Source organism: Lactuca virosa, chromosome 8, assembly GCF_052849685.1.
Source record: "Lactuca virosa cultivar CGN04683 chromosome 8, Lactuca_virosa_CGN04683_v6, whole genome shotgun sequence".
In the NCBI taxonomy this organism is placed as follows: Eukaryota; Viridiplantae; Streptophyta; class Magnoliopsida; order Asterales; family Asteraceae; genus Lactuca; species Lactuca virosa.
Genome location: NC_136433.1, coordinates 372,915,764 through 372,927,260, shown reverse-complemented (window position 1 = coordinate 372,927,260; position 11,497 = coordinate 372,915,764).

Below are 11,497 nucleotides of genomic sequence, written 5' to 3'. Positions count from 1 at the left end.
GGCTGTTATAAGCTGGTATTAGAGCCTTGGATTGAGGGATTCGGGCATACTCTTGGGTGTGCCTGAACTCAAACTGAGGGTTTGGTGAAAAGTTTTACAAAATAAATATTTAACTAAAAAGGAATTTCTAATTAAAAGAAAGGGGTGAGATGCGTGCAATCGGCCAAGCTCAAGTAAGTTTTCCCAGAATACTCACACATGTTATCTGTTATGATTTGATTTATGAATCTGTGAATTGCATGCTAGTTAGGGCTAAGGATCTGCTCAGTTAGAATGCTAGTAGAGATGCCTTTGTATGTATATCGTATGAGTTGGTAGACTTGCATGTTAGTGCTGATCAGGTTGTGGTAGTTGGATCTGATATGTGATACCATGTTGCTCTGGGTGTATTGGATGTTATGCTGAGATGGGAATATTTATTGGAATCAATAACTGTTAGGTGTATGCTTTAAAAATTGTATACGATTAGGATCTTATAGCCCTAGAATAATGGATTTTGCCTTATTTCATGTTCCTTGTCTGGTTGTGGTTCTAGGGTTGAGTATGTTATTCGACAGTTTATATGATCTTGTTCCGTGTATAATTTGCATGCATAAGGCAACCGACAGTAAGGGTGGAATTTCTAGTATATGTAGTAGTGTATTGGTTGGATGTTCTTTGATAGTTTATGGATTAGAGTGTTACTGCATGAATGCTGCTTGCTTTGTGCTTTATGGAACTCTTTGATGATGAAAGTCACCTACTAAGTGAATAGGAAAGTATTCATGAGGTGGATGACTGGAATTATGAGGAGTTCTTCAACAGCTGATGCCAGAGTGAGGTCGGGAGCCTAGGTGAGCCTAGGGAGTGTTGCAGTGGTTGTATCCACATGGTTTAGTGAGCCTTAGTGCATCAGTTTGAGAAGGTGACTTAGAGGATTCAGGATAATTCTTGAGGATAGTATGGATAGGTGTAGAAGGTAGTATTGGGCCCATACTACTGAAAGCATAGGATCCATACTCGAATCAGGGAGAGTCTTGGAGAATCTAAGAGGCTTATGTGAAGAGGATTCTTGGGGATGTTTTTATCTTTGGCTTGTTGTATTTCGGGTTGGAGATGATCACTCAGGGAGGTAGTTTTGGTTCTGGTTTGGTTTCATCTTCCGAATCAGGTGCAGATGTTGAGCCGATTAGTGAGCAGATGCAGAAGTTCATCTCATCGGAGATTTCTCGCAGTATTTGAGAGATGTTGGATGAGAGCTTGGGCGTGTTCAATGTGGAGGTTATGACTATCATTGGAGATAGCACTCTTTTTTTCCGAGAGTTCTGTGCTTGTGGAGATCCGGCGTTCTATGAGGAGAGGGGTTCAGATCATGTGCATTTAGTGGAGGGTCTCGGGAAGGGACCCAAGACTTCTGAACATGATTTGAGAGGCCAGCGGGGTCAGGGTCTGTCCAGCGCGTGCGGGAAAGGAATAATGGAGCTTGCCAATCCAAAAGTATGGGTAGCTACGAGCGTAGCAGGATTGATCATGTCAGTAGAGATTGTTCTCTAGGGGAGGCAAGGAAAACCAGTGCTCCAGCAGGTGGTTCGGCGAGTATGTTATCTTTTGTGATCCTTTCGGTTGCTACGGTTTCTTGTTGCTTGGAATCTTATAGTATTTTGGATTCATGTTATCTTTGGGTTGTTGCTATGTTATCGTTGGGTTGTATCTTCGTGGAGTGTTTTATGTCTTTTGCATGCCATGATTCATTAGTGGGTTATTGAGGAGTTGTATCTCGTGTAGCGGGTTCCATTGTATTCGGTTATTATTATGTTTTGGTTGAGATCGGTTTAGGGGAATTGTGCGGAAGGTCTATGGTCGGGATTCAGTGGGATGGTTTTCCCAGTAACCATCAGGGTTCAGCGGTTTAAATATTGGTTCTGGTATGAGTGGCGGTTGCGTCTGAGAGAACTGTTGGGTTCAAGTATTGTTGTTGTTAGGAGGAGAGAGGTAGCAGGAATATGATAGTGCCAGTTGCATGAGTTGATCTGGTCATTAGAACGTCAGGGGATTTTTCATATTTTCTCAGGTTGCAGTTGACTAGGATTCGGGGATTCTTCGAGAATGGGTGTTGGGATGAAGATTTGTCAGTCAGGGCAAGTGTTATGGTTTTCCGTTGCCAGCATAAGAACTCAAGGAATTGGTATGGTAATAAGGGAAGTAATTTGAACTACCTTATTGGTTAAGATTTCAAGAATATCCTTCAGAATTTCGAGAGTTGGCTGATCATTGAGTTTGGCTAGCAATGAAACACTAGTATTGTTCAGCGCAGGGTATGGGCGGTTCATGCTATTTGAGGGAGATGGGTCGGAGATCCATGATGTAACGCCCGTAGATCCGGGCTAGTCAATTTAGAGATAATAGGGTTCGAAGACGACTTTTTGACAAAAGATTATTTAGAATAAATAATCTTAACCAAGTTGTAGAATATGTCTCAAGGGTTCCGTACATATAAAGAACGCCGAAATCCGAGTTATAACGAAGAAGTTGTGGCTCGTCGAAGTTTTACGGCAAAACCGGCACGACACCGGGAGACGTAAATAGTGAATTTTTGATAAAGGACTTTTTAGCCTTAGTGATCTAAATAAAAGTTGTAGTATACATTAAACCGAGAACATACAAAAAAAAGAACGCCCAAATCTGACTTCGTATGAGGAAGTTATGAATTTTCTAAGATTTGGCTTAGCAGTGCACAGCCCGAAACTCGAATTTTAGATCGAACGGTTTTTGGCCTACGCAACCTAAATGAGAATTGAAGATATCATTAATAGGAACTCAACGGTAAAAAGACAGACGAAAACAGAGTCCGTATGTAGAAGTTATGAATTTTACTCGGACATTTAACAGTATAATCTCCTCATACTGTTAAATTTAAGATCGGTCAAGAATTAGTCGACGGAGTCAAAATTAAAGTTGTAGATCTTATTTTTACCTACGCGTGGATATAAAGAACGTCAAAAACGGAGGTCGTATGTGAAAGTTACAGATTTTAGAAGTCGGAAGTGTGCTGTGTGAAAATGGGTGATGTGGCACAATCTTGGCCATTGCTTTCTCCCCAAGTCTTGCCACTAGATGGTGACATGTGGCACCAAGTTCAGCCATTTTTCACCCTAGAAATAGAACCTCTCCCACCCTCATTTTCTTCACACCTTTCCCATTCTTTCTTTCTCTCACTAGTTTCTCTCTTCTAGAACCTCTCTCTAGCCTCGAAACCCCCGAAAAGCCTAGGGAACCTCCCTAGCACGAGGCGGAAGCCCCGAAGTGCTCGACGGCTCCGAGAAGAAGAGCTTTTCGGCTCGGGAACTCTGCTCCAAGCAAAGCCCGGTTTTCTATAAAACCCGCTGTAAGTGAGCTACGCCTACGCTATTTTTAATATAACTTTTATTTAATTATAATAACGTTATTAGGAACTTATAATAAGTACTTTGGCTATTATTATGGGTTATATAAGTATTGTTTAACACTTATATAATAGTAATAATAGCTAGACTATTAATTAGTCTCGGCGAATAATAGACTAAACTCTAGTGGTAATAATACTAGGTTTCGTCGAACGAAATTATTTTTAAGAAGCGAAGCGCTGTCTGAGTTCGGATTCACCACCTTTTCAAGTGAGTGCATGGTCCCTTTCATCTTACACATAGATATGAAGTATTTTATATAAATTACGTGCTATGTGTGCATATTATCTGAATACTTGCTGTCTATGATGGATGAATGATTTTATACATGTTTTAAATGATTTAAATATATATTTATTTTATATCTACAAATACGTTGGGATAAAACATGGGTAGACGAAATAGTTGGTGTGTGATGAAATAAAATGATGAGAGATAAGTGATGATAGGAAGGTGATGATAGTTAGGTGATGGATAGGTGATGATGAATCGGTGATGTAGGATGAAAGATACTATAACCTTGTCCGACAATTTGGAGATGTAGTCATCTACTAGAGTATAGATGGCGACCACGGAATATTCTAGACAACCCGTGGAAACACCAGCAGACTTATAACCTGTAGGTGATGAATTACGAGTCCAGGTGATGTGGTGACTGTATATTCATGCGATGATACTCTAACCCTTACTATGAATTACGAGTTCAGGCGACGTTGTAACTACGTATTCATGCCTTAGGAACGAGCATATAAGGAAATGTGAGGTAGAAAGATGAGAGGTAAATATGATATAGGAGATGACCCTTAAGATAATTCTTTAAGGAATATTAAAGAAGATAACGGGGATGGGTAATCGGGTTGATTGTTTGATGTTTAAATATAATAATTATATTATTGTGGGTTGAAAACCCTATGTACTCACCAGGTTTCCCAACCTAACCCACTCCAGCTTATTTGTATCACAGGTGTCGATACGAAGCTACTTTGCACTGAGAGATTTAAAAGCGATGTAGATCACTAGTGTAAATGAATGTAAGTTCTGTTTATGCTTATGTTTCTGTATTGACGATGACATCCCAAATGTTTTAAATAAATAAAAATACATTTCTTCGGAAATGCTTTGATAACGTATTTATCATGTTTTTCTGGGAACAAATTCCGCAACATTTTTATTAAAAGAAGTACTCTGATTTTTATAAAGCATAAACAAAAATCGGTCTTTTCTGGCCGTGAAAATGGGGATGTCACAGTTGGTATCAGAGCATTAGTTTAAGCGAACTAGGAATATGGATTTATTTCTAGACTTAAACTCAGAATGCTAAGCAATGATGGTGAGGAGTGTGTCTAATAAATTTTAGGAAAGTACACCTAAATAGACACGAGCACTAGCTCATTTAGGGAAGATGCCTAAATTGCTTTATGTGCTAAATGATTGTGATGTTTTATGATGTTATCGTTTGATCAGATCTATGGTCTGTTGCCGACCGGATCTGGAAATTTTATGTGTTCAGATTTCTAAACGTTTGATTACGGTATTAGAACTGGCATGTAACTTTCGGAGTAATAAGGAGGATTACACGTCTAAATCTTCTCTATCTATATTCTCGTCTCAATGCACTGAATGCATGCTTCCGTGAAAATAACATCATGGTGAAGACTCATAGAGAATTGAGTAAATAAAGGAAATGAAAAGTCTTATGATAGTGAATGACACCTATCGAAAGATATCGTAAGAGTGGTATCTTGCCTTTAGAATATGTCAGGCAGTACGTTTAGAGGAGTACGGTACGTCCGAAGTACACCTTCGATTGGCGGGATGATGGAACGATTGGTGTAATTCCCGAAGTTGTCCCATCGTATGTCATTTCCACCACCAACCGAGTTGAAGCAGAATTGATGATTGAAGATACGCATGGAGGAAGTCCTAGTAGAGTCTAGGGAAAAATTATATGATTGTTTGGACACATTTGTATGTGTTAAAATTATTTTTGTGATAATAACTTGGAGAACTGCGACACAATACTTGGGACGAGTATGAGTAGGTGTGAAAGGTAGTAGAGGCCTATACTACCGGAAGCACATGACTCATGCTTGGATCAGGGAAAGTCACAAGGTTACCAAGAAGCTAGTAATTGATACCGTTTTATTCAAATATGTCGTTACCATCGTTTCGGTAATGACTAAGAGGATGATTGTTATTCCGACCCTAGTGGTCATATTGAATTGAGTCTGACTACGCTGAGTATGTTATGTGGTTCAGAGAATCAAGTTCGATGTAGCATCTGACTTAAAAAGGAAGATTGAAATAAAAAGCGATCAGTAGAGGTATCACGAAAAGTTGCTTGTAGCTAGAAATGCTACCTTTTAAGATGAGATTAGAACATGAAGGAAAGTATAGTCTGTTCTGGAAGACTCTAAGAGACCTGAGTCTTAGCATTGCAGCATACGATGATAGGTCATTGGAATATGACACATCGTTCCATTTTAGTAATAAAATAACTTATCTTAGGTTTGTTAAGAAGAAGAAGCAGTCTCCAGTAAGGATCGAGATTGTGAATTGAAGGTCATACTTTGGAGTCTAACGTGAGATAGGGAGCAAGTGCAAGATCGAGCACCGCCTGCAATCAGGAAGTCTTAGAGTTAGATATTCGTTCGAAGAAACATCAAAGTTACAGTTATTACTTAGGATGAAGAGATAACGTATGGAGTCATCATGTGAGCCCTGTTTCGTTGATGATTCTGGGACGTAATCATCCTAAGGGGGAGATAATTGTAACGCCCGTAGATCCGGGCTAGTCAATTTAGAGATAATAGGGTTCGAAGACGACTTTTTGACAAAAGATTATTTAGAATAAATAATCTTAACCAAGTTGTAGAATATGTCTCAAGGGTTCCGTACATATAAAGAACGCCGAAATCCGAGTTATAACGAAGAAGTTATGGCTCGTCGAAGTTTTACGGCAAAACCGGCACGACACCGGGAGACGTAAATAGTGAATTTTTGATAAAGGACTTTTTAGCCTTAGTGATCTAAATAAAAGTTGTAGCATACATTAAACCGAGAACATACAAAAAAAGAACGCCCAAATCTGACTTCGTATGAGGAAGTTATGAATTTTCTAAGATTTGGCTTAGCGGTGCACAGCCCGAAACTCGAATTTTAGATCGAGCGGTTTTTGGCCTACGCGACCTAAATGAGAATTGAAGATATCATTAATAGGAACTCAACGGTAAAAAGACAGACGAAAACAGAGTCCGTATGTAGAAGTTATAAATTTTACGCGGACATTTAACAATATAATCTCCTTGTACTGTTAAATTTAAGATCGGTCAAGAATTAGTCGACGGAGTCAAAATTAAAGTTGTAGATCTTATTTTTACCTACGCGTGGATATAAAGAACGTCAAAAACGGAGGTCGTATTTGAAAGTTACGGATTTTAGAAGTCGGAAGTGTGCTGTGTGAAAATGGGTGATGTGGCACAATCTTGGCCATTGCTTTCTCCACAAGTCTTGCCACTAGATGGTGACATGTGGCACCAAGTTCAGCCATTTTTCACCCTATAAATAGAACCTCTCCCACCCTCATTTTCTTCACACCTTTCCCATTCTTTCTTTCTCTCACTAGTTTCTCTCTCTCTCTAGAACCTCTCTCTAGCCCCGAAACCCCCCGAAAAGCCTAGGGAACCTCCCTAGCACGAGGCGGAAGCCCCGGAGTGCTCGACGGCTCTGAGAAGAAGAGCTTTTAGGCTCGGGAACGCTGCTCCAAGCAAAGCCCGGTTTTCTATAAAACCCGCTGTAAGTGAGCTACGCCTACGCTATTTTTAATATAGCTTTTATTTAATTATAATAACGTTATTAGGAACTTATAATAAGTACTTGGGCTATTATTATGGGTTATATAAGTATTGTTTAACGCTTATATAATAGTAATAATAGCTAGACTATTAATTAGTCTCGGCGAATAATAGACTAAACTCTAGTGGTAATAATACTAGGTTTTGTCGAACGAAATTATTTTTAAGAAGCGAAGCGCTGTCTGAGTTCGGATTCACCACCTTTTCAAGTGAGTGCATGGTCTCTTTCATCTTACACATAGATATGAAGTATTTTATATAAATTACGTGCTATGTGTGCATATTATCTGAATACTTGTTGTCTATGATGGATGAATGATTTTATACATGTTTTAAATGATTTAAATATATATTTATTTTATATCTACAAATACGTTGGGATAAAACATGGGTAGACAAAATAGTTGGTGTGTGATGAAATAAAATGATGAGAGATATGTGATGATAGGAAGGTGATGATAATTAGGTGATGGATAGGTGATGATGAATCGGTGATGTAGGATGAAAGATACTATAACCTTGTCCGACAATTTGGAGATGTAGTCATCTACTAGAGTATAGATGGCGACCACGGAATATTCTAGACAACCCGTGGAAACACCAGCAGACTTATAACCTGTAGGTGATGAATTACGAGTCCAGGTGATGTGGTGACTGTATATTCATGCGATGATACTCTAACCCTTACTATGAATTACGAGTTCAGGCGACGTTGTAACTACGTATTCATGCCTTAGGAACGAGCATATAAGGAAATGTGAGGTAGAAAGATGAGAGGTAAATATGATATAGGAGATGACCCTTAAGATAATTCTTTAAGGAATATTAAAGAAGATAACGGGGATGGGTAATCGGGTTGATTGTTTGATGTTTAAATATAATAATTATATTATTGTGGGTTGAAAACCCTATGTACTCACCAGGTTTCCCAACCTAACCCACTCCAGCTTATTTGTATCACAGGTGTCGATACGAAGCTACTTTGCACTGAGAGATTTAAAAGAGATGTAGATCACTAGTGTAAATGAATGTAGGTTCTGTTTATGCTTATGTTTCTATATTGACGATGACATACCAAATGTTTTAAATGAATAAAAATACATTTCTTCGGAAATGCTTTGATAACGTATTTATCATGTTTTTCTGGGAACAAATTCCGCAACATTTTTATTAAAAGAAGTACTCTGATTTTTATAAAGCATAAACAAAAATCGGTCTTTTCTGGCCGTGAAAATGGGGATGTCACACATGAGGATTAAGAGGTGAGATATCTACGTTTATTCCAAGTGGGGGAGAAGTGAGTGGTTGTTCAGATTGAGGTTTGTGTTGATAGGAGTTCAGGAAACTCCCAGCCGCGGGTCGACATTTCCATTGTTATTATAGTTGGCTGTGGGATTTGAATGTGTAATTGAACTTCTAGTTGGTTGCAGAATTCAGCTTGGGATGCATGACACTTAGATATCAGACCATGTGGGGGAGCCCATGACATTCCAGGTTAAGACCATGATTGGTTGGAAATGTTGTAAGACTGCGATGGGATCGTAGCATTCATCAGTTCGAGGTAGACTATTATTAGGGATGGTCACGAGCGTGGAAGAAGGATCAGTTCATGCCTTGGGCACATCGGCTCTATGGTCACGAAATTATTCCCATGGCAGTTCGTTAAGACCATGTGGGGGTTCCCATGACACCCAGAGTAAGACCGTGGAGGGTTTCCATGACATCCTTATATGTTTGTATGCATGACTTATGTAGACTTATGTGGCTTTCATGTATGGTATGTGGTATTTGGGGAACTCAATAAGCGTTGTGCTTACGATTTTTAGTTTTGTTTCAGGTACTTCAGTTTTCAAATGAAAGAGCTCGGAACGATCGCAGCGCATACACCTGTGGTTTCCGCAATATGCGATCTTTGGGATTGGACTATGATAATTGTTTTATTTGAAATGCTTTTCAATGTTTAGAACAAAGTTACAACAGTGTTTGGAATATAATAAAAATGAAAATTTTTACCTTGGATTTTTGGGTTGTTATACTTTACGTTCATGCATGGCTATATGAATATCTTAAGCTTAAAAAGGACTTAATAAGTGACTTAATGCATGCATGTGACCAAAAATCCCATAAATCTTGCACCATTATGCTAAAAGAACTCCTAAGAAGCTCAGATCTAAAAGAATGAGTCCTTCAAAAGTCTTAATTGTTCAATCAACCCAAAAAGGGACCAAAAGCACAAAATCAACCCATAAAGGGATCTAAATATTTACAAGCCAAGATTTAAACTTGATACCTCAGATAGCTTGCACAAAAGATGATGATTCTGGATCAAAAAACCTTCTCACCAAGCAAGGCAAATTCAAGCTTCTGTACTTCCTTCACAAAGGCAAAAATGGGCACCAAAGTCATCTTAATAGCTCAAGAACACCACAAAGAGGCTTAAGGGTCGATTTAGGGTTTTTATGGCAATGGAGGCTGGTAAAGAGGCCAGTCATGAGGACTTAAGGCCTTTATATAGGGCACAACACCCTAAATTAGGGTTTCATTAAATTGCACGTACGCCCCGCGTACGTGCCCGATGTCCCGATCAACACCTTGCATCAGTACGCTAAGCGTACCAAGTGGTACGCCCTGCTTACTAGCTTCTTAGCTAGTACGCTAAGCGTACCAAGTGGTATGCCCAGCGTGCTACTCCATGGACCAATATGCAACATTTAAATAACAAAGGCCGAAAATAAAACATACCAAGATTCAAGTGTTACATGCTCTGTCATTAGTTCTCTATCTTTTTGCTCCTGCTTCTCCCATGCATGCCTTTCTAGGAACTCCAAGTGGTGACATTTCAACTCATTTTTTTCTTTTTGTAATAAATTGTGCTCATCGAATTTCGCTTTCATTTCCGCCGCATCTTTTGCTTTCACCTCAACCTCCTCTGCATGCTTTGCAGCATGCCTCGCTTTATCACATCTGGGCGGTCGTCGCAGTGGGGAGATCTCCTCGATATCATCCGGGATCTCATCGGTGTCGGCATTTAGGTCGATGTGAGCCCGTGCATCCGACACGTCTACCGGGCTCGAATTTCAAGACTTCTTGGATTGAATTTCGGACGATGTAGGAGTTTTATTTCACCTTGTATAAAATCACACCAACTCCCATGCTTTCTCGAACTTGAACACATGTCCCATATCGACCCGATATTGTTTTTTTGCAGCTTTGAACAAATCAAAGTTGTTGGTTCCGCTTTGTTGTTGCTCCTCAAGCCGGTTGTAAATACCATTGAATTTTGTGCACCGCCTGCTAATTTATGTCCATTTTCTACTAAGCATGTCTGTATTGCGATACGGGTTTTTCTTCAATATAGTGTGCAATTTTTTAAGCAGCGCCTCCCAATAAGCACCTTTCTTCATCCCATTTTTGCGAGATTTGTCGTTTGAAGTACCACACCACGCTTGCGCCAAAGCATTTTCTTCATCTAGTATCCACCCATGTGGAGCTTCCTCATTTTCTGTGTCAACCGCTATAGCTTTCCCTTTCCCTCTTCCTTTCCCTTTCCCTCTCTTACTACCTCTCGCTTGCGTTTCAACCGATGGTTGTGTTGGAGGTGGTGGTTGTGTTTGAGGTTGTGGTTGTGGTTGTGTTTGAGGTTGCATGGGAAAAAGATTTTGTTGTAAACTTGAATGTTGGCCGACAAGATTTTGTTGAAGATAATGTGAGTTATGGGATTTGTGGTGAAGATTGCGACGATAGAAGGCTAAAGTAGTTTTCATAACCGACAAACCCGATAGGAGATGTTGTGTGTGGTTGTATGTTTGAGTTTTGGTTTGATGGAGGAGTGTTTGGATTTTGATGTATTTTTGTGTATTTAGTTTTAGGTTAGATGTATAAAATATAGAGAGAAAAAAGGTAAAAGTGTAAAAAATATATGAGTGTAATGTATTTATATGTAAAAAATGATTTTTTTAAGCATATGACCGTTCAAAAACGGTGAACAATAGCCCAACGTTCAAATATTGGCATGTTTCTTCCAGTGGTAACGTCAACGAGATGCACTCTTAATCGGATATAACGAGTAGGGGGCGGTGTTCCCCATTATAACCGCGTTATTGGGTCTCCACGTCGGCAATAACGCCGATATTAGGACTCGTACCGGATGCTCTAAGGTAACATTGTGCTCTATTGTGGTTTGACTATGATGACCAATAAAATCATGTCTCTTGATCCTAG